Source organism: Otolemur garnettii, unplaced genomic scaffold (assembly GCF_000181295.1).
Source record: "Otolemur garnettii isolate 467f Iridium unplaced genomic scaffold, OtoGar3 scaffold00278, whole genome shotgun sequence".
In the NCBI taxonomy this organism is placed as follows: Eukaryota; Metazoa; Chordata; class Mammalia; order Primates; family Galagidae; genus Otolemur; species Otolemur garnettii.
In genome coordinates this window covers 315,744-320,923 of record NW_003852673.1, presented here as the reverse complement: position 1 = coordinate 320,923, position 5,180 = coordinate 315,744, and positions in this window count along the sequence as shown.

The window sequence follows — 5,180 nt, the reverse complement described above, 5'->3', positions numbered from 1 at the left end:
CAAGCCTCTTTGCAGGGCAGAGATCAGCAAAGGGCCGAGCCTCTTTGTAAGGCAGGATCAGCAGCGGAGGTGTTACAGTTGCAGCTCAAATGTTACAACTCTTACAAAGAGCCAAGCCTCTTTGTAGAGCAGGATCAGCACTAGAAGTGCCGCAGCTCTCTCACTTCTTCCTCTGGATGGTCGGCTGAAGTCGTCGTCATGTCGTCATTGTCCTCGTCCTCTTCCTCTTCTTCTTCTTCTTCTTTTTCTTCTTCTTTCTTCCTTGAAGGTCTGTGACAATCTGCCCCCAGGCTCTCTGCGCGGGGCCTTATATAGGTGTAATAGCTTAGCTGTGATTGGTCCATAAAATGGACCAATCAGGAGCAGGATTGAAAATGGACCAATTAGGGATGGGCACCAGTTTTCCCTTGATTGACAGGTCCTCTAATGCCGCTCTACTGGAGCCTCTGGGGGAAGAAAGCTCCCTCGCTTGCCCCAACCTGCTGGTTTTTTTGCCGGCTGCTGCCACCAAGACAGAAGTGGCAGATTCCCCAGGCCCTGCTTGGCTGAGCTGGCTGGGGTGCCACTTTTCCGGTATCAGCACCACTAGGAAAATTACTTTTTTTTTTTTTGAGTGTATACAAACAAGACTCTTTTTCAAAGTGGTGCGGTTCCAGTTTAAAAATATATATATAATTATGCTGTAGAATATTTTCTAGACAACAGGTGGCGCTGTGAGTGGTCCCTACACTAATACCAAAAATAGGGGAAAAGAGGGAAAAAGAAAAAAATATATATATGTGGAGAATCTTTGCTGGCAGGATGCCAGATTCTCCCTACAACAGTTCCTGCAGAGTGTTGGGCGTCTTGGATTAACTTCAGATGCCAGATAGGTCACTGCAGATCAAATTGAGTTCTCTGTGCTTCTGGAGGAGGTGTTATGAAGATGCCATTTTGGAGGTTTTACTTTACCTCTGGTTCCTGTCTGGCTGTCCGCTCCTATCTGTCCTCTGAATTTGGGACACAAGTTTGCACTTCGCCAGACTTTCTCTCAACTCTTAATTTCCCCTCGAACAGAAAACCCTTGTGGTCCGAGGGAAAAAAGCTGGGGCTGCCCCTTTTGCGGTCGGTGTTGTTTGTTTCCAGAGTGGGAGGGGCTACAGCCACAGCCGCTGCTGCCACTGCCGCCCATCGTGGCAGGACGTTCAAAAGATTTTTCAGTGTTTGTAGGAAGGGAACCAATTCCTGGCACTCAACTCCTGGTTTCCTCTCAAACAAATTTGTGTGGTCCGAGGGGAAAGAGCTAAAGGGCTCCTTTTGCCCTCGGAATTTAGTTTGTTTCTGATGGGGGAGGGGCTATAACTGCTGCCGCTGCAGCACGTTCAAAAGACTCTTCAGTGATTGCAGGATGGGAACCGATTCACCCTGCAGGTCGCCGCTGCGTCAGTGCAGCTCCACACAGACTTCCAAAATTATAGGATGGATGGGTTCCCAAGCAGAGTCCCTTCCCCTTGAGTTTCTGTCCAAATGCCTGGATCCCTGACACCCTAAACTGGGTCCAAATGTCTCCCGTTTCTGGCTGCCAAATTCCGCCCAGGAATCCACGCCTCACCACACTCTCCGTGAGAGATGCAAACTTCCCGCGAATTGGGCACAGGAGCCTTTCGTGGGGGAGGGATTGGTTTCTGTCTCTCAGGAAGCAAGCCGCGGATCTGGCGCCGCAGGGCACAGATGGTGCCCTTCCAGTTGCTGCCCTGAGTTTTTCTGGCTGACACCGTAGTTCTGGGCTACACTTCCAATCCATCAATTCACCTCTTTGCTGCTCACCCTGCGCTGCTTATCCGCCCAAGGACTACATGCAGAAGAGATTCAATAAGCCCACTCTCACCTGAAACCACCAGGAGAGTTGACTCAGGGATGCATCTCCTCTGCCATCTTGCTCTGCCTCCCCACCATTTTCAATAATATGGATATTACTGGAGAACATAATGCTAAGTAAAATAAGCCAAGCACAGAAAGACAAATCTCATATGTTCTCACTCATATGTGGAAAATAAATATTAAAATAATTGATCTCATGAAGATGGAGAATAGGATGATGGTTATGAGTGGCTGGAAAGGGATGAAGAGATAATGTAAGGATAGTTAATGGGTGCAAAAATATAGTAAGATAATTAGAATGAATGATATTTGATAGCATGACAAATTGACTATAGTCAATGATAATTTATAGCATACTTTAAAATAACTAAAATAGTGGAATTAGAATGTTATTAAAGCAAAGAAATGATAAATGCTTGAAAGGATGTCCACCTTAATTGCCCTGTATGCCTGTATCAAAGCATCACATGTACCCTATAAATATATATGGCTATTATGTACTCATAATAGTTAAAAATTTTTTTAATTCCCAAAAATGTGTGGAGTAGGAAATACAAGAAAAGAAATACTTTTAAGTCATCTTGGGACTCAAGGCATAGGAAAGAGACTATTAGATAAAATTTGGGCCGATTTGGTGTTATTCCTTTCAAGGAAATAATGGTGGACCCAGGCTTTTAACACAGGAGTATTTGGAAGTTTTCTATTGTGATGTTTAATTTTATAGTTCAACTTAGTTCTGTAAGGAACTTAGTTCTTAGTTCTAGGTCACAGTGCCTAGATAGTTGGTCCAATTTTATTGTGGATGTTTCTGTGAAGGTGTTTTTTCAATGAGATTAATGTTTAAATTGTTAAATTGCAGATTGTCCTCCATTATATGAGTGGGCCCCATTGAATTAGTTGAAACCCTGAAAAGTTAACAAAAACTTCTCTGCCCTGAGGAGGAAGAAACTATATTTTTGAAGCCATTAATAATCCTTTCTTTATCTTCCCTCCCCACCCTCTGGTAACCATCATTCTACTTCCTGTCTCCATGAACTCAATTATATTTAATATTTAGCTCCCACATATGAGTGAGAACATGCAAGATTTGTCCTTCTGTGTTTGGCTTACCTCACATAATATTCTCTAGTTCCATCCATGTTGTTGCAAATGGCAGAATTTCATTTTTTTGGCTATATAGTATTCCCTAAGCAATATTATCTCTAAGGGAATCATTGTTTGTTTCCTTTTCCCCAAATTCCTAGTGGTCATAAAATGGGAACCTACACTTTTACCAATGTTTTATTTTAAAGCCCCCATTTGGGAGCAAGATTTTATCCTTCTCTGCACCTCTAGCCTATCTTCTACCCAGAAATGGAGGTGACTTAACTTTTAGGAAAGAATGGAAATAAGGACTCAGTCTATAACTCTAGGCTGTTTTAATTAAGTGGTACTATTCATCTGCTCATCCCCTACCCAACTTTAATTTTTTTTTCAAATGGGGGGAAAGGTTTTTTTGTAGAGACAGAGTCTTACTTTATTGCCTTTGGTAGAGTGCCATAGCGTCACAGCTCACAGCAACCTCCAGCTCTTGGGCTTAGGTGATTCTCTTACCTCAGCCTCCCAAGTAGCTGGAACTACAGGCGCCCACCACAATGCCTGGCTATTTTTTTGTTGCAGTTTGGCCTGGCTGAGTTTGAACCCACCACCCTTGGTATATGCAGCCGGCACCCTACCCACTGAGCCACAGGCGCTGCCCCCCTACCCAACTTTTACTGGGGGTTAAAGGATTAGTTTATTATACCCCTCTTCTCCCAGAAAGGTTTTTCATAAACCATAAATCTATGGTTTGCTGGAGTTCTCTCTCTTCCCATCCCCTCTCTCTCATTCTTTTTGCTCATTTTTTTCCCCTCTTGACTTTCCTGCCTCCAGGTCTTTGTGGACTTCTCTTCTTCAGGGCAGGCATACTGGGTGAGCCTGAAATTGCTCAGCTGTTTTGTTTAAATTAAGCAGGTAAGCTTAAACTTGCTTAAAATGAAAGGACTATGGAGTCAGAATAAACATTGTTGACATAAGTGCTTTTTAGATTAGGAAGATTAAATACAGGGTTTTATTTTTAATCTTCTAAGACTATAACTTGTAATATTAAGACTATGTTAACCTTAAGGCTTATTTGAATATTTGTTGTAGAAAATCGAGTTGGTTCACTAAAATTATAAATTTATTTGTCCTGGGAAATTGAATTTGCTCACCAACCTTGTTGTAATAATTAACCCATGACTATGACCTCATCAATTTTTACCAAAATTGACTTACCTGTATTCAAACTCTGTAAGTTCTCCTTAGGTAGGTAATTGTTTCTGACTCTGCCTAGATTTTTCTTCTTACTGTTTATACAGTTAAAATAAAATGTCAAATCTCATACTTTCACATTTCTTAATGAGGTTAAAGTCTATCTTGAACAGTCTATCTTCAACAACAAAGGCTATATTTTGATTTCTATTTGACATTTTTTCATATTTGTTGTTTGATTCTGACTCTGGAGAAGAGGGGTATAATAAACTATTCTTTTTAAATTCTGGTCAAAATTGGGTATTCACTTGGTGACTTGTTTTTGTTGTCACATGCCACTTTAGTTGTAGGGGATGAAGAGGGAATGAATAATAGCATCACTTAACAAGCATAGACAGCTACTAATACTTCAGAAAAGAACCTGTGTTTCTGAAAGGGCTAAATAAACTTTGTAACTAACTCTTGCAGTTTCACTCCTACTACGCTCTCCAGTACTTATATGGAGATTGTGAATTTGGGGATCATGCATTCTCTTAACACCACCCTGTTGTTACACTTACTTTTCTTACCACTTAGAATATCCAACTATTAAAAGTCACATAGGGGCTTGCTCAATCTTTTCTGCTAAAAGGCATCATTTTCTGATACTTCTCCTCTGCCTTTGAAAGCTTGGTTTAATGCTTTATCTGGGCTTGTTTTTTCTGGAATATGTGTCTATAGAACTCATTGCAGTGTTGTGATTAAAACATACACAGATTCTTTCTGCTTTTGCTAAATAGTTATGATTTCCTTGGGTGCAGAGAGTATGGTTTTCATTTATGTAAGTTTAGTGCTTGGTCTGCTCTTGATAGATGTTTACTAAAACAAAAGAAAATGGCTGAGCAAATTTTCTGTGTTCTAGCTGTGGACCAGTCCCCAATTATATCTTTATCCTAATATAGTTGTTAATAGTATCCCCTTTCACTCCCAAAAGTGATAAATTCTATGTCACTCTATGCATAAGGATTCTTGGGAGAAATATGGAGCCAAGGCTTGGCACCCGTAGTACC